This window comes from Gorilla gorilla, chromosome 14, assembly GCF_029281585.2.
Source record: "Gorilla gorilla gorilla isolate KB3781 chromosome 14, NHGRI_mGorGor1-v2.1_pri, whole genome shotgun sequence".
Taxonomy (NCBI): Eukaryota; Metazoa; Chordata; class Mammalia; order Primates; family Hominidae; genus Gorilla; species Gorilla gorilla.
Genome location: NC_073238.2, coordinates 119,414,782 through 119,433,827, shown reverse-complemented (window position 1 = coordinate 119,433,827; position 19,046 = coordinate 119,414,782). Strand labels below are relative to the sequence as shown.

The 19,046-nt window shown below is 37.1% G+C and overlaps 1 long non-coding RNA gene across 2 annotated transcripts in view; it reads right to left on the bottom strand.

Annotated features, from left to right (window-relative positions):
- Window positions 1-332: 332 nt before the first annotated feature.
- The window catches only part of LOC129526279 (uncharacterized), a 41,661-nt gene continuing 22,947 nt past the window's right edge, over window positions 333-19,046 (bottom strand). For both annotated transcript variants that reach the window (XR_008670911.1, XR_010130698.1), the window contains exon 3: window positions 333-434. This is a non-coding gene — a long non-coding RNA (uncharacterized lncRNA). The remainder of the gene's footprint in view (window positions 435-19,046) is intronic.

Here is a 19,046-nt window from a genome sequence, read left to right as displayed (position 1 = left end):
ATCTTTTCTTCATAAATTACCCAGCCTCAGGTATTTCATTATAGCAGCAGAAGAATGGACCAATACAATATACAAACATAATTTTATGTTATTTCTTATTACAACTTTCAGGCCCGTTCTAGTACAAATTGCATATGTGTTATCATTACTCCTATAGTGGCAGAGAGAAAGCTTCCTTTCTGCCCACTAAAGATTCACTAAAAATGAACTGATGAAAGGCAGATTAATAGGAGAAAAAGGCACACCAAAGTTATTTAATGTGCATAAGCAGAGGGGAATGACAGGAGAATAATTACCCAGTAATCCAGATAACACCTCCCAGGTAATCTCTCAGAGTTGCCCTCTCAGGAATCAACAGTCTGTCTGGGTGTGGTGAGACTCCACTTTTATCCCATCTTTGATGGTTAATCTGTCCTGGTTATTTGATGAAGTTCCTAGGGATGGAATAATAAGACAATCTAATTTGTTTTGGAAAGAAGCTTCCTTAGTCTGACAAATTCCAGAGAGACTCCCTCCTGATGCTACAGGAAAGAATTGGAGAGACAGAGAAGGGAGTCTGTAAAGGGGAAGGTCAGAGAAGGAGCTTGGCTCTGAGGCTCATTTCTGAGGCCTTTCCGTTTTCTTCAATTCAATGCATGCAGGGCACCAAAGCACCATATTTTGAGTATCATTTTCAGTGCCCCAGCACCGCAATATGCATCCTTTTTAATGAGCTCAGTGTGGCTCTTCTACAGTAAATGTAACCTGGAGCATCCCAGAAATAAATGCCTGCTCAGAAACCACTCGGTGTGATGCCACTTTTCTAATGCAACCTCTCCAACAAAATAATGTAAAATAATGTAATTTACATCCTCATGTCTTCTCAATCTGAATTAACTATTTATGAGTTCCTGAAGGTAATATATTTATTAAATGTATGCAAGATTGTGGAGACCCTGATATGTGCCAAGTGCTTTGCTGGGTGCTGAGAATGCAAAAGAATATATATATACACACATATATATATATATGTGTGTATATATATACACACACACATACATATATATATATACATATGTATATATATGAGACATAGGTTAGGCATAATAAACATATATGTATCATAAAAAGAAAGTGTTTAGATATATGTTTTGCTGTAACATTAGTTATAAAGGAAAAAGTAAAAAAAAAAACATTACTCAGATAAACAGAAGACACTTCATAGAAGAAGGGATGATATTCATAGCTTAGCCTTGAGGGATAGCTGTGCACAGGAAGGGACGCATTTCAAGCAGAGGGAACTGCTTCACTAAAACCCATACCCACGGATAGTCACCCATCCAAGCATGTTGATGGGATGAATGGGGATGCATGTAATTCAGTATTATACAACCACAAGTTGGGATGAGAGAAGTAAGAAAATGGAGATGGAAAACTGTGCAGAAGCCACTTTACAAGTAGTTTTAATCGGTTTTAGGTGAGAATATTTTGTCTTTTAAAAAATTGTCAGTAGCTTTAGGGGTACCATGGTTTTGGTTACATGGATGAATTGTTAGTGGTGAAGTCTGAAATTTTAGTGTGCCCCCATCACCCAAGTAGTGTAAATTGTACCTAATGTGTAATTTTTATCCCTCACCCTCCTCCCACCTGCCCCACATTTTAGTCTCTAGTGTTCACTGTTCACTATACCACTCTGTAATGCATTTGCGTACCCATAGCTTAGCTCCTACTTGTAAATCAGAACATACAGTCTTTGGTTTTCCATCCCTGAATTACTTCACTTAGAATAATGGCCTCTAGTTCCATCCACATTGCTGCAAAAGATGTTGTTTTGTTCTTTGTCACGGCTGAGTAGTATTCCATGTTGTGCATATACCACATTCCCTTTACCAACTCATCAGTTGATGGGCAGTTAGGTTGGTTCCATGATTTTGCAATTGTAAACTGTGCTACAATAAACAGACGTGTTTAGGTGTCTTTTTGATATAATGACTTATTCTCCTTTGGGTAGATACCTAGTAGTGGGATTGCTAAATATTTTTCTAATGTTTAATGTTTTATTCTGGAAAATGAAATGCAACAATATGGAGGACAGTTAGGAAGAAGAAAAATTTGAATAGAATAGAATAGACTTATTGTGGTTTGAACAAGAAGCGCTAAAGGACTAAATTCTGGGGTAGCAGGAAGTGGAGAGGAGATATTGGGCATAATAAATGTGCAAGTCTAATGAAGAATACAATGATTAACTAAAACCAAACTATAAATTGAGAATTGTATGCATTCTATGACATAAATAACAACAACTAGTTATACGTGCAACGTATAACAAATAATTTACTGTGTGTTTCTGATATTAACTTCTGATTTCTTCTCCTTAGGGGAAGTATATGTCAAAGATAATAACTGTTGTAGTCACATCTTGGTTTCCTTGTTTGTATTATTCAGGCCCGGTTCATCTCCTTCTGAATGGCTGGCTCAAGTCTATGATGGGAGGTGACACTATTGCATGTGTCAAAGAGTCTCAGTCTTTACTGAGCAGCTGATCAGTTCATTGTAAGTATGCTTATAAAAAGATCATCTTCCTCGGTTGTGTTTGGCAAAATATCTTCTGGAAATCACGTTTTAATGCAAGAACTCTAATTAAGAGGACACTGGATCAAACCTATATCTGGTGGAAAGAGAAGACTGATAAAGAAAACAATCAGAGTTCAGATAAAGCCACTTATACATCAAATTGGAGAATCTGGAACAAAGTTTTACAGCTTGGAGTTTGATGTGCTGTGAGCAATTATCTGATCCAAAATTCTCATTTTACAGAGAAGGAAACTAAATCCTTCTCTGGATTTAGTTCATTAAAGAGATTCATTTAGTTCATTAAAGAGAGTTTAATGAACTTATGGACATTCAACTAATCAAGAGTAGGTCTAGAAATAGAATTGAAGCTTTCTGACTGGAAGTGTGGTGCTGTTACCTTTTATAGAACTAGCAACTTCAAGAATAGCTCAGGTAAAATTTTTGGAAAGTAATACTAAGAAAGGTTTGGATTAGAATCAGAAAGAACTCCCAAGGCTCATATTATGTACCAAAAAAATAAATATGGTTTATGTCCTACATTGAATGAAGTTGGACTCCTCATTTACAAACCTCTAATCCCCTACTGGTATATGGTTTTTATATGGCTTTTATTTGCCTGTGATAAAGTAGCTTTCATTTTGTTTTATGTAACTGACCTGATAGGAAGCTCATAGGTGTTACTATATAATTTCTTACAGCTGTGTCCATAGCCTTAATTAACAGAGGTTAGTATTTCACCATATTCATTAAAAAGTATTATTGAGCTGACCTATTATTACAGCATATAGAGCCTTGTAATAGAAGCATTTTCAGAGTGAGGGGAGAGTAACTTATATTAAAAACAAATATTCATTAAGTCCTTAAGCCAGTAACAAATTGTACTGGGAGTAAGATATGATTAAGTAATGGGACAAAAACATTGTTCTACTTTAATCTAAAATCATAAAAACCAAGGATTCACTTTTTGTATGTGTGTGTGTGTGTGTGTATGTAGTGAAAGAAAAGTTATATGTTGATTCTCTGTATTACAGCAATACTCTAAGTTTAAACAATATGCTATAGTTGAAAATATAAATATATGCTTCATTATTTATAGAGTTTTACACCTACAAATTCTAAAACATTTAAGTTGCTTGAAATGTGTGTCTTGCCTTCCCAGTGTCAGTGACTTTATACTAAGAAGAGAGAAAAAAATTCAACTACAAGACTCTGACTTCAAAAGGCCCAGGGCTGATTGTTGGGGTTCAGGTATGTTTTCAGTTATGTTTACATACGCTGGCTTCCTGAGTCTCTGAATTCTTGCATTACTTTGCACAATTTGTATTCCTTAAAATTCAGTAAAAACTCTGTGAAAGCTTAGTTTATATATTTGTCCCCAAACTCATACTGCTACACATTTATGCTTTTCAAATGAGCAATTGCAATGTAAATGAATGTGGTCTTTTAAAGCACAACGCACAGATTGTAGCTTTCATCTGTGCTGAAGCAACTTTTAGCACTGCTTCCTTATGATGAGAATTATTTTTTTTGTTGTAACAAATGATACATTTGTTAAACGTATCATTCAGGTTAGGCTAGGTTTGGCTCTGTTTAACAATTCAATCAGTCAGGTGATGGTTCAGACAAGAGAGTTGTTTAGGATGCTGAAAGAAACTACAAACTCTATCAGCTCCCTGTTTCTTGAGCAAATTGGCAGGAAGACCTATTCATTGTAGTCACTCAGGATACCAGGCAAGTTAAGAAGTTGCTTAGCAGACTGCAGAAAAAAAATAAAAATGATATTTTATTGACAATTAAATGTTAAAGTTCAATGCCTTCCCAGCAGCTCATTGGCCAGAATTAATCATGCTTCCCTCCTGTCCCTGCAAAGCTGGTCAGAAAGTGGAATCCCAGAATGTACCTAAAAGGCTGAGAGTCACAGATGTGTGGCCAAAACACTGAAGAATACCTCAGGTAATTATTAAATTCATATTGTTATTGGACTTATTTCATTGAGTCATCACAAAAGAGAAGTATGAATGAATACGTAAGTAAAAGAATGCAAAACCAGCACTAAAAGTAATTAGTGATATATGTTGATTACATTATACACACTAGGCTGTTCTAAGTGGTTCTTGATACATGTATTAACTCATCTAATTCCTGCAGCAGCTCTGTTAATTTGGTATCCGTTCTTATACTGCTTTGTAGATGAGGAATCTATGCCTGGAGACAGCGAGCAAGGTGCAGAGCTGGGAGGCACACCCACCTTTCTCTCTTTAGAGTCCTTTCTCAATGATTCATCTATACTGCCTCAAACCACAAACATTTTTTGAGCACTTATATGTTTTTATGTAATTAAGAGCACAAGCTCTGGAATCAAAGTGCAAAGAATGAAATCTGAAGGTGTTTTATTTGTCTGTTTTCCTGAATGTCCTGTTCTCAAACCTCGGGCAAGTTATAAAGTTCTCTGATCTTCACTATCCTTGTTTGGTATATGTGGGTACCAAGGATAGCATCTATCACTGAGGGTTGTGGTGAAAATTAAATACCAAAATATATGTAAAGTGCTGACCACCATGGCACCTAGCAAGCACTCCATAAGTGCTGTCAAGATTACTCAAGAAAATAAGAGCTCTTATAGTATCTCATTTAATGCTGACAAGGAAGCCCCTTTGAGAATAGTCTTACTAATTCAGGCTTAAGATTGCTAAAAGCCAAGGCTCTTACAGACGGTATAATTTGCCTGATATTTGGAGATTCCGAGTGGCATTGCCTAGGACCAATCCAGGTCCCTCCAGTTCCTAACACATTTTCCTGTCTGTCTCTTAATATCTTAGAAAACAGCTAGCTACCATGGACTAAGGGTCAGAACTTTAAGGACAGCTTAAAATTTAGGAGCATGTAAATGATCCCATTTTCAGAGGAAAAGGTAATGCCTGCTCAGTCTCTCCACTATAAGTTTTTGTTTTTCACTCTCTCTTTTTTTTAAAGGTTAATACACATTTGGGGGAAGATATTTTGGAAAAAATGTGTGATTTGCAAGTGGAGGCCACTCCTTAAACGTGGCTTACGTATGGTGACTTCCTTTTAACCAGTATAGTGTAAAGAAAGGAAAAAAGGAGTTATCTGAGAGTGGAGAAACCTGATCAAAACTGTCTCAGAGAGATGATCAAGGTCAACATCAACAGCGATGACGTATTGATAGTGTGCACCCTTGATTTGATGGGAATCACACTTTACCTCTGTGGTCTTCCTCCCAAAAGCACATAAACTCAGTCTAATCATGAGAAAAAAAAATTGACAAATCCCAACTGAAGGACATTCTACAAAACACCCAACCTGTACTCCTTGAAATTGTCAGGGTCACCAAAACAGAAGGAAAATCTGAGAAGCTCTTACATCTGAAGTACACCTAAAATGTGATGAATAAAAATAATCTGGTATACCTGGAACATAAAAAGTTATACCTTTTTGTGATAGACAGCAAGTAAGGAAGTTATGTAATATCCATAAAAATGAATGTTAGTCAATAAAAAAGTATCAATGTTGGTTTAATATTTATATCAAAGCAACAAAAATGTTATTAAGGGACCTGGACCAGGGAGTGTATAGCAACCCTCTGTACAAACTTTACAAGTTTTCTATAAATTTAAAACTGTTCTAGAATAAAAAGTTTATTTTAAAAACAAAAAGTGAAATGAAACAAAAATTGGGCAGGACAGCTAGTAGTTCTTGATTAGATCTACAATGCAAGCTTCCAAGCCACACAGGCCAAGCCCCTCCTTGGTATAAATCAGAGATATAACCTAAGTGCTATAATACAGTGCCCTTTGAATTGATCTATCTACTTTGGCCTTTGGCCTCCTATTGTACACTGAAGCATCGCAGACTAAATTGTTTCCAAAATATCAGCTTTCCCAGTGGCCAGATGAGGAGCTAATACTCTGCCTCAGTATCAGGACTCTGTTACCAAGAAAACCAGTAAATGGTGCAGTCTTGGCTCACTGCAACCTCCATCTCCCACGTTCAAGCGATGATCCTGCTTCAGCCTCCCAAGTAGCTGGGATTACAGGCACCCGCCACCACAGAATGCTAATTTTTGTATTTTTAGTAGGGATAGGGTTTCACCATATTAGCCAAGCTGGTCTCGAACCCCTGACCGCAAAGTGCTGGGATTACAGGTGTGAGCCACTGTGCCTGGCCCCAGATAGGCACTTTCTACTTGCACCCTGAATCTAGAACTTGCAAACCTATCTGTGGAAAGAGCAGAGTCAGCAGAAAAAAAAAACTTGAATTTTCTACACAAGGTCCTACCTCTAATCCCCATGGGCCAGGAGGAGGGCCTGCCTGGGAGGGTGCATGAGACTTGCAGAGTGGAAGAAGGGAGTGGAATAAACTCAGGCATGGGGATCACCATCTCTGCCTGGACACAGGAAGAAGATGAAGTATGGACCTGGTGCTCCTATCAAGGTGCTGGCAAACGAGATATGCTGGATGCCAGGCTGTCTGTGGCTGGCTAAGCTGCTCCCCATCTTTTGAGGCACAGCCAGTACACAGGTGGTGAGCAGGACCCAGCATGCCCTGACCTTCTCCTGTTAAGAGGTGATCAGCAGCCCTCCGTCCTCACTGTGCCATGTGGAAGCCTGGGGAAAGGAGACACATTTTGCCAACACATTTGATACATACAGACACTGAGTCCTAGAGATATGAAGATATTTGCCCCGAATTACAAAACAAGCTAGAAAAAAGAATTGTTTGGTTACCTTTCATTTTCTGTGATGTACTATCCTCATAAAACAAAATTCATTTTATATTTACCATAATGCAAATTACCATAGTTGACTCAAATTTATAATTTTTATTTTAAATGAAAATATAAGTGTTTATGATACATCTTTTCTAAGAGTAATGGAAAAAGTCAAGGTAGAGGAAAGCATGAAAAAAAAAGTAAGATTATTCAGGCTACCTGGAATGAACTTGATTGAGATTTGACTGGATTTGTAATATAAGTAGTGCTATTTGAGACAATGAAGAAGGACAGGGTCTTGGGGAAAATAGCCAAAGAAACCTAAATTACATATCTCCTTTTTAATATAGCAGCAGTAGCAATTTATTCCTCACTTGCATACTTTAACTTGTTATTACCTGAAAAGATAATTAAGAAACAAAGGGCAGGTCTTTTTGCAGGAAGCACAGCTTGTGCAGAGGGAAAAAAAGCATGTTGATCACAATGGAAATAAATATAATATATGGGGGAGAAAGAAGCTCAGAAAAAGCAAACACCGAAAGAAGACATTTTGGGGAGAGACACATATCCCTTTAATAGAAACCAGAGAAAGTGAAATTGCAGGAAATAGAGAGGATATGAAGTAGAAATGTCTCCAAATAGAAAGAAAAATGAATGGAAAATAAAGTTCAGGTGAAGAGAATATCAGATTATAACAACTGGCCATCTGGACAAAAAGTTTCCTGGGAAAAGATAATAGAGAAGTACAAGCAGGGGGTGTCTAGGAAATCCTGTCACAGAGCCAAAAAAGTGAAGGAGGGAAAGGGTAGAGACCTCCATTTTCCCTAGGAGCTCCCAACATGAGCTCATGGCTCTCAAAGTCTTTACTACTTGCTATCTTGTCACAATTATCCAAGTCTTTGGCTTGCTTTCCTCTATCCCTTCAATATTTTATTACCTGGGTCATTGTCTCATTCTTTTTTATTGTTCTTACTATAAATTTGGATGACTTTAAAATCCACGTAGACAATCTTTCCAATATTTGCCCCCATAGTTCTTTAATGGCTTCTCTGTTTCATTGGTCCTTCAACCTTGCTTTAGTCCAGGAAACCATCATTCCTGCCAGGTGTTATTGAAATAGCATCCTACTTCTTTTCCCTGATTTCCCCCTTAGTTCCCAATAGTCAATTCTCAACAATGCACCCAGAGTTATTATTTCAAAATAAGAAGACTGTGTCACTCCTCGCTCATAACCTTCTAGTAGCTTCCCAGCTTATTCAGCATAAAAGTCATCACAATGACCTTTCATAGCTTTATGATTGCATCTCCTTCCACTCTTGAAATTGAGCACAATTTCCCACCCATTGTCTCTTTATACTGTTCTACAAACACACAGCCTGCACTCAATCAAAGGTGGCTCCTTTCTCGCCTCTTTGCATGAACAAAGGTTCATTGTCTTATCAACTCAATAACAGGTGTTATTGAAATAGCATATTTCTTCTTTTCTTTGACTTACACACACACACCAACTCTTAGAACCCACCCCCCCTTCTTTATTTATTTTGTCCTAGCACTTATACTATCTAACATATTATGTTTTTACTTACGTGTTTTATTTGTCTCCCACTAGGAAAATTTAAATTATATGAAGGTAGATATATGCTTATTTTCTAACTGTATATTATCTAAAATATGCCTGGATATAGTCAGAGCTTATTAAATGTATTTTTATGCCAGGCGTGGTGGCTCACACCTGTAATCCTAGTTCTTTGGGAAGCTGAGGCCAGCAGGTCACGAGGTCAGGAGTTCGAGATCAGCCTGGCCAACATGGTGAAGCCCCATCTCTACTAAAAATACAAAAAATTAACTGGGCGTGGTGGCAGGTATCTGTAATCCTGGCTACTTGGGAGGCTGCGGCAGGAGAATTGCTTGAACCCAGGAGGCAGAGATTGCAGTGAGCAGAGACTGCACCGCTACACTCCGGCCTGGGCAACAGAACAAGACTCCATCTCAAAAAAAATAAAAAGTATCTTTTAGTCCATCATTATTACTTTTGAATTAACAATTTGTCAGTAAGTTACGATTAGCTTTCCTTTTAAAAAAAAACTATTATTAATTGTAAAAAGCAAAACGAGACAAAACAAAGACATATTTCTTTCTGCCAAACTAAATCTGTATATTAGCTCTAACACTTACAGATTTTGGAAGATTTCTTGTATTCTCTGATTGCTCATCTGGAAAATGGGTCTATGTATATCTTATACATTGGAGTATTATGTTTGAAATAATGTTTGAAAATTGTTTATCCAACCACCATCTATACCTAGTGATTTGGAAGCCTTTTATGATTTATCACCTAATAGATAGAGACTGCCCAGTAAAGAGGAATCATGTTTGATGTGCAAATATATGAATGGTGGCATTACATTACATTACATAAACACTCAAATTGATTCAATGCTCTTAGATAAAGAGAGCAGGCTACAATGGGAATAAGATGGAAGGCAAGTGAAAGAACAAGGGAGAAAGAAAGGAAAATAACAATTTAAACAGTCTGGCTAATATAATGAAACATTTCCCTTGATGCACGGATGTCCCCAGGTTACCCATCATGACAGCAGGCATGACTCTGTGAATCCTCTGTCACGCTCAGTTACTGCCTTACTCTCACAGGTGACTAGATAACAGGGCCAAATGGGATTCTACTTTTAAAGATGGATATTTCTTGGTAATGTGGGCCATAAATGCAAGCCACTATTAAATAAGGTGCTTACATACATAATACACAAAAAAAGATCTGCCCATTCCTGAAGAAAAAAAAAAAAACGTTAACAAAGCAAAACAACAACCACAAAAACACTGCTTTGAGAGGTTGCATGTAGAGTTCCAACACTGCTACTTCTGAGGAATTATGAAGTTTCATAATGAATATGTTTGTTGTATAAATCATGCATAACACATCAACAGTGTGTGTTTATGTGACTACTATAGGAAAAGTATCGCAATGGACCCCATATGAAAAGGGTCCTCAAGTGTTGAATCACATAGGAGAAATTAAAACGTGATATTGATATTGATTCACCAAGAGCTTTCTATTTATTGTTTCCATGTTTTAGTATCTCTATGAGTTAAATTTATAGTTTGGGAGCCCATGCATGAAATCATGTAGAAGCAATATGAACCTAATACCTAGGGAGCAGTTTTATCTTGCTCTTAGTGAAAATAAATAAGGAGAACCACTTCTCTTTTGTGAATGTCCTGAGAGCTCTTTGAACACAGTAAATCATTTAGACATGAAGTAGGGAAGCAGAGCTGCTTCCTCTTGCTTCATCAAACAGTGAGGTAAGGGGTCTGTCCAGGAAGAAGATGGGGATGCCTTGGGCTCCTCTGCCCACACAGTACCCTCTGTCCCATGCTCCAGGTGCTCCAGTGCTTCTGCAACAAGTGGAGCCAGCAGAGGCATAAGCAGAAAGACGCCTCACCTTTGCACAGTGTCTGAGCAGGATTGGTCATGGGCCAGGCCATTGTAATTTGAAGAAAGAGTGGGCACCGCAAAGGAAGATGTGACAATGTAGACACCAATTCTAAGAAGGTGCCTTTCCTAATTTAAAACAGAGGGTTATAATAATGTTGTGAGGACTTCAATATATGTGATTTCTTGTGCCCACTTATCCCTTGATCTACAGCATTGGAAATCAAATATAATCAATGCAAGACTGAAATGCCACAAAAAGGCCAAACTGCTAAGTGCTCTTAGATACTACAAAGCAATTGTTTAGAAAACCATGCAGTGACAAAGTATAGATGCAGTACACACACACACACACACACACACACACACACACACACACACACGCAGGAGGTCAAAGGTAAAGAGGTGTGAGAAATCGGATACACTGACTTGCTTGCAAAGTTACAATCTTCTGTTTGAAGTAATGAAAAACACCCCATTTTAATAATTTTTTCCTGGATAATGTTCATTACTGTGTGATGTGACATAATATTTTTCTGGATTGGGATTAGCCATAGAATTCTGCAGCTCTCCTTTAGGGAACTGGGGATATGCTAAGATCATATCCAGACTAAAATACAGCATTCCTCACAGAGAAGGCCCAACACAGCCTTATGATGATTACAGGAATAGCTTAATGACACAGTCATCACTCAGCCTCTCATAAAACTAATTAATCTTCCAGCAATGTTAGAATCAAAGAGAAATATTTTTAAATATTAAAACATATTTTATTAAACCATAGTCATATTATCTTTCATATTTGATATACAAAATAGATATGGACTTATAGTCTTCATTTATCCTTTGATTTAATAAAGTATTCATATTAGAAATCTTCATTGTAATAAGAAAGGTCACTTTTGCTAATTGGATTAAGTCAGTATAATAGCTGAAAAAAAAAACAACTTTTCTGTGCCAATAAGATTAATGAAATTGCCCTTGAAAAGGTGCATTTTACATCTGATTTCATATTTCAATGAAGTCTCCCTCTGAAATTGGCCTCAGGGTCCAGACCACAGGACAATGCTATAATTATGCCTTTCTGGTGCTTTCAATAATACCATTTTTTGAATTGACTTTGAGGTGAATCTGCTTTATACTAAATTCAGTCCCAGAAGAACTTTGTTCTATTGAAACTTGAACACACTTTTATTTCATCTGTGTTGGAAGTCTTCTTCCCTTTTTTTTTCCTTAAGTATAAGTGTTAAAGAATAAGAGACAATGAAGGGTGGAAATGATACGATTAAGAGCTTTGGGGAGAAACTCTAAAGTCATGACCATATTTTTCTGCTAATCAAAAGACTGCCCAGTATGGAGAATTCAAGTTTCATTACTGCTTAATATCTTCACAAATCCCAAATCAATATTACTTATGTTTTAGAAGATGCCATCACAATGAATTAAATTTGTTTCTTTATTATTTACTTCTAATAATTTCACAGAACATACTATTTATAAACCTAAGAAAGAGCAAGTTTAGAGACAGCTTGATTGCAAATTATTGCTCCTTGGAGTGGGTAAATATGGTCTCAGCTGCTTGTCATCTATTTGTAATATGAACAAGAAGTATAAAACAGTTTTGATAAAAAATATCTATGGCATGAAATTTCTGCTGCTGAAAAGTCTTCAGTCATGCACAAATTCTAGACTATTTTCACATGGAAACCAGCAAAGCACACACAACGGAACAACTATAATGAGATGATCAGCAAACCAAATATTCCTTTTCCTTTTCTTTTGTTACCTGTAAACTAAATATTGGATGTGTTTTAGAAGATTAAGATAAATTTACATCATGATGTGAATGTGCTTTATTACACAATGATGTATTTTCAAATTAGAACTATTTTTTGTTACCAGAATCATTTATTCTAACACACTATCATGTCTTCAATTAATAACAGCTTCTTTAGGCTTTGGGAGTAGATGCACATAGCTATTGATAAGTTTCCTCTTGTTAACATAAAAGTTTCAGAGCTCTTTTAGTATTTATATGAAAACTCATTTATCTCAGCCCCAGCAGTAGCTTTCAAAATAAACTACTGCATTTTGCATCAGGGAAATTCCCAAAGATTATATAGGCCATGTGAGATAACAACCAGAAACAAACCAATGTGTTGCCTACATTTCCAAGACCTTTCACTAGTAGACTTAGCATGGATAAAGAACGTATTCTTCAGTTAACAGTACAAGATGATCTATTCTCACTATGCCATATTTGTATAGTGCTCATTTTGCCAATATAAGATTTTCTTCAAGAAGGTTAATAATATTAGATACAAGCAATCATATGACACCATTGCCTTAATTTTTAAACCAATAAAATAAATTTAATTCATTAATGCTTATTAATTATGTAATTAAGTTTAGTAATGAATAAATAAATCACAAGATCTGGAGTTTAAAAGTAGTTATAATAGGCTGGGTGCAGTGGCTCATGCCTATAATCTCAGCACTTTGGGAGGCCAACGTGTGTGGATCACCTGAGGTCAGGAGTTCAAGACCAGCCTGGCCAACATGGTGAAACCCCACCTCTATTAAAAATATATTTTAAAAAAAATTAGCCGAGTGAGGTGGTAGGTTCCTGTAATCCCAGTTACTTGGGAGGCTGAGGCAGCAGAATTGCTTGATTCCGGGAGGCGGAGGTTGCAGTGAGTCAAGATAGTGCCACTGGACTCCAGCCTGGATGACAGAGTAAGACTCAGTCTCAAAATAATAATAATAATAATAATAATAAAGTAGTTACAATACAACACATTTATTTCTAAAAGTGTTAAATTGTACAATCCTCAATTCAGATTGCTTCCACCACCATGGACACCACTGTCTCGATTATCCAAATTCTCCTTGTTGTCATTGTCATCCTCATCATCAGTAATTAATCACAAACTGCATTCTGGTAAATCTAATCTGTTCATAATTTTAAATTTTAAGTTATTTTATTTTGCTTCCTTTTCTTGAAAAAAAATGAAGTGTTAGCATTTGGATATAATGATGCACCATTTTGTAAAACATTTCCCAGAAACACTTTCCTTAGTTAAAATCCAATCTGTCTATTTGTTCCCCACTCATTGGTCTTCTTCCTTTCTCTATTCAAAAGAAGCATTGAATTTAAAGTGGTGATTGTATTTTGGAACTGGTTTGACATGAAAATCTGTCAAAATACCATAGTGATGATTCATATTATGTTGCCATTATAAATATCTATATTGTATTAGCGTGCTTTAATATCCTCATCACTTTACTCTTTAGCCCTCTTTATAATTCATAGTTTAAATGCTTAGCATTTCAAATTAAATTTTCTTTTCTGTTTTCACTATCTATTTTATGTGGAAAACAGTTATATTTTCATTACTTTTTAAAGTATATTCTAGCTTTAAACACGATGTCCATACTTCAAACCCAGCTTCTAAAATGTATACCTATTAGTTATTCAATCTGTTGGAATATAGCTAAATAACACAGTTGTTTTTCACCCATAACACTCAGGAAGCTGGAAACTATGGGTGCCCAAATAGATCAATAGATTTCCAAGGCTTAGTTCATATGTGGTCTCTATTCCCAGAACTCTATGTTCTTAACCTGCGGTGAAAATATGTTTGCTCTACCTTAATCTCCATTTCGCAACTCACACCATGTGGCAGCTTCTGATGATATCGGGATGGTAAAGTCCAAGGGGAATATCACATTCAGGCAGATCTCACCACTCACTTCCCTTTGTCATTGTAAAGTACGGTGTCAAACCCTTCCTGTTGTATAACACTCAAATTTGTGTCAGAAATAGTAAAAGTAAACCTTCCATTACACTAAAGTTCTTTTAGTTCTACGTGTCAGAAAGAGAATTTTAGGGAGAATGATTATCACCTTATTTCTACCACTGCATGCAGGGTGTGCAACTATGGCATTATGCTCTTAGCCATTAGAGGGTTCCAGTCGCTGAAATTCAGTTATAGTTCTGCACATTCACCTCATGGTGCTGTCTGCTAATCTGAAGATCCCCAGTGGGAAAACCAGTCTTGCTAAGAGATGTGGTTTATGAGAAATGAGGCCTAATGATCATCTACACACAAATTGATTTGAGGAATGGTCGCTTTTTCATCTTTTAGAAAAACGTTAACACCTCTGTTTTCATCACTGAATGACTTAACTTTACATAGTTCAAGTTGCTTCTACCCACAGAGTCTCCGCTAGACCCACTTGGCCACAGTCATTTTTGGCTTCGCCATACGCCCTCTGATCTGCAAGCCTTCCAAATCCTGTTGGAAGCCTTTGCCTCTCTCTTTTGTTTTTTAACAGTGTCTGCCAAACTTTATTCTTACTTCCAGATATCTCACACCTGGATGTCTGTAGAAACTTCCCATTAACTACATCTTCAAATACAATCAAATGTCTGGGAATTTCTTCAGAAAAATATGGGGGTGGGAGGTGGGTAGGGATTGGCCACGATTTGATAGTTATTGAAGTTGGCTGAACACTACATAGGTTTTCTCCGACTTTTGTCACTTCTTTTAAATATCTGCATTTTTAATTAAAAAGTTAAAAAGGGATTATCAGAGCTTAATATAACTTTTAGTTATAGCATACATATGCATATTCATAAAAAGTCAATGACTACTCTTGTCCATTTTGTGGATTTTATTTTTTTATCATCAGCTAAAAATATTTAGAAGTGGGAAAATAAAGTAAAATAAGTAACTGTGTGGAGCTAGGTTGGTATGTTTAAAAGCCCAGCTTAGTGACTTACTGGCTATTGGGTTATGTACAAGTTACTTTAGTTATTCTTGTCTCATTTTCTTCATATGAAAACTTGGGGAGAGTAACAGTATATATCTTAAAGAGGATTAGAAGGCTTAACACATATAACAAATGTAGTCATGTTCTGTTACACTGCAAACACTCATTGCAGGTTGATCACCACAATGGTTAATTCCTCTGCATAAATTTTGTGGCAACTGATAAATCACTCCCATTTAAAGTCAATGCCTGTAGACTTTTCCATGTGTTTTATTAATGGAGATACAAATAAGTCACAACAAATTCTAATGTATTAATGGGGTATTTTTAATTTTTCTTTATTCTGTGTTATTTAGAAATGGAATACCGATAATCTGTAGAAAAAGTAAATCTATGTGAATTACTATAAAATCTGAATATAGTTTTACAGTATTTTCGTAGCATTCCCAGACTGAATTCTCTAAGGGCTAGTTTGGTTCAACTGGGCTTTTTACTATAAAGCTGAGTTCAACCCTTCAGTTGTAACCAAGAAATTTCTTCTTTATGATCCCAAATGCCTGGCTCAGCCACAGCCACTCCTTCCACTCTTTGCTCTTCCTCTCATGTTCTGCTCCCCATTTCAGCCTTTTCAGGTTAAAGAGCAACTGCTGAGGCCCACGATGGTCGGGGCTCTTGGAGTCCTTTATGAGCTTGACATGATCCTAACTGAGGGAGCTTTTTTTTTTTTTTTTTTTTTTTTTTTTTTGAGACGGAGTCTTGCTCTGTCACCCAGGCTGGAGTGCAGTGGCCCGATCTCGGCTCACTGCAACCTCTGCCTCCTGGGTTCACGCCATTCTCCTGCCTCAACCTCCAGAGTAGCTGGGACTACAGGCGCCCGCCACCACCCCAGGCTAATTTTTTGTATTTTTAGTAGAGACGGGGTTTCACCATGTTAGCCAGGATGGTCTCCATTCCCTGACCTCGTGATCCCCCCGCCTCAGCCTCCCAAAGTGCTGGGATTACAGACGTGAGCCACCGCGCCCGGCCCAAAAACAATTTTTAACCTTGGAGGGTCCCAGTGGTGCTGTGCTTTGCATGGAAATGAGAAGAATGATCTTCTCCATAATTCTGTGAATCCCTGTGTTATCTATTCCTTTAAATAACACTGTTTGTCTCAGAGTTCCATAAATAATCTCAAGTAAACATTTTCATCAGACATTGAGGGTGATCATCTCTCCATCAGGGCTCAATATCAATCTGAACTGGATTTAGTTGATAAACCAGACCACTCAGCTCCTATTTGCACAGTTTTATTTTCTCTCATCTTGAGAATTCATCACAAACATTATCTTCCAGGCAGTAGTCAAAATTTCAAATTCATATTACATCATGCACATGGCTGCCTTATGAAGCCATTGTCCATCAATTCTGATTTTACCTACCTGTCTATTCAGTGTGTAGGAAAATTTCCAGTAAACTCCTAAGGGTAACATACTGAAATTGGGATACAGAGAGCATATTCCTGGTGCAATTACATGTTTTAAGCTTCCATTTTTCCATTGTAGCATTTTTTTAGCACTTTTAACTCAGTAACGATTATGGAATTTCCTCTCCACATGCCTCTCTCTCATTCTTGGAAATGAAACGATTTCTCTAAGACTAGGTGTTCCCAAACACAAGAAAGTTCTAAAAGCTCTACTCACCCGTTCCTTTTAATAATACTAATAATACCTATTATATCTCTTTAGTAGTCAGAACTAACACAAATGTTTCCAATTTAATAGTAGTGATTTATCAATGTTTGTGTTTCTAAAGAATAATCCACTGACTGACAGTATTGAGAAGGTTGAGTAGAAGAATGTTATTGGTAGAAAAACAGGGGTAGGAGAGATAATTATCCCACCTTTGTGTCCTTTTTAAAATACACATAATATTTTATTATTATAGTCGCCTGCCTGCTTTCAAAATGCAGGTGGAAGTGAGAATGGAAAAATAATTGCTAGAGAAAACAGACAAGACCTTCTGATGCATCTGTAATACATTATGCCCAAAGGAAGGACACACAATTGCATATTCCCCAAATATTTTAGCAGCTGCACTAAAATGTTTCACAGCTAGGAGAATAAACTTGGGCAACCATTAAATGAGTCTGCCTGCCTTTAAAATAATTCAAAGTCCAGGATTGCTTCATGATGGAGAAATGAGGAATTCATGCCAATGGTGTCTCTTTCAACCATTTTCCATCAAGATGATGTAAAACAGATCTGCACTCCCTGTTTCCCTATGTAGTTCTGCCAAAATGAGGCAGCTGTGCCATAGATATCAAGTCAGGTTTTCAGAGACTGGTCCTGCACGCTGGCAATAGAGATGGTGGGAAAGCCATGGTGTTTGGATTCTGAGCAACCAGCTGTGTGATCTCAAGCAGGTCAGTAAACTTATCTCAGCCCCAGTCATTGTAATCAGTGCATAAGAGAATTTAAATAAAAAACCTGGAATAACACAACAGGAAATCGTGTTATATTTGGCATCAGACCGACTTAGATTGGTACCCATTCTCCCCATCACTGGCTTTATCACCTAACTTTCTTAAGGTTGACAAATGACCAAAGCTTTCTAAGCAATAATATTCTTATCTTTAAAGTGATAATAGTATCTACTTAGTTGGGTTGCAAAGATGAAATGAGGGACAAGTGAAAGCATCTAGAAAAGTAACAGGCATGTACTATCATTTCTGTATGCCTTTCTCACCTTAGAGGGACAGATGTTAATTTGACAGGGTAGTAGTCCCCTATTCTTTTTATAAGGAATTGCCACAAACTTAGTGTTTTAAAAAACACATACAAATTTATCTTACATTTCTGGAGGTCAGAAATGTGTATCACTGGGGTAAATCAAAACAAAACAAAAAGGTGTCAGCACCTTCTGGAGCCTTTGGGGGCTTGAATCAATTTCTGCCACTTCCAGCTTCAAAGGTTCCTCCGTATGGTTCCCTTCATGGCCTCCTTGCTCCATCTTCAAAGCCAGCAACATCTGGCCAAGACTTATTCATGCTGTGCTGTCTGTGACTCCCCTTCTGCCTTCCTTTTCCACCTATAAGGGCACTTGTCATTAGGTTGGCTGCCCTGGGATAATCAGGGATAACCTTCTCATCTCAAGGTCAACTAATTAGCAACCTTAATTTTATCTGCAATCTTAATTCTCCTTTGTCGTAACTTGGCATTTTTATGTGTTTAGGGGAAAGTATTGGACACTATGATGAGTCCATTATTCTGTGGACCACATACTAGAAAAAAAACATGAAAAGTTTAAATAGAAGATGACTTTTGAGTTTCCTTGTGTAGGATCATTTTACAAGGTCGAAGAGGAAGGAATGTGTAAGCCAACTACAAGAAAATGTGTGTTGAAGGCATGGTGACATGAGAAGCATCACAATATGCTCAGGGAGTGGCCGAGGTGTGATTTAATTAGACAGAGTGCACAATCACTGCATCCACTGGAAAGGATGCTGTTGACAGATGGAGAATGGACCTTATAGGACAGTCTCAAAGTTTTCATGCA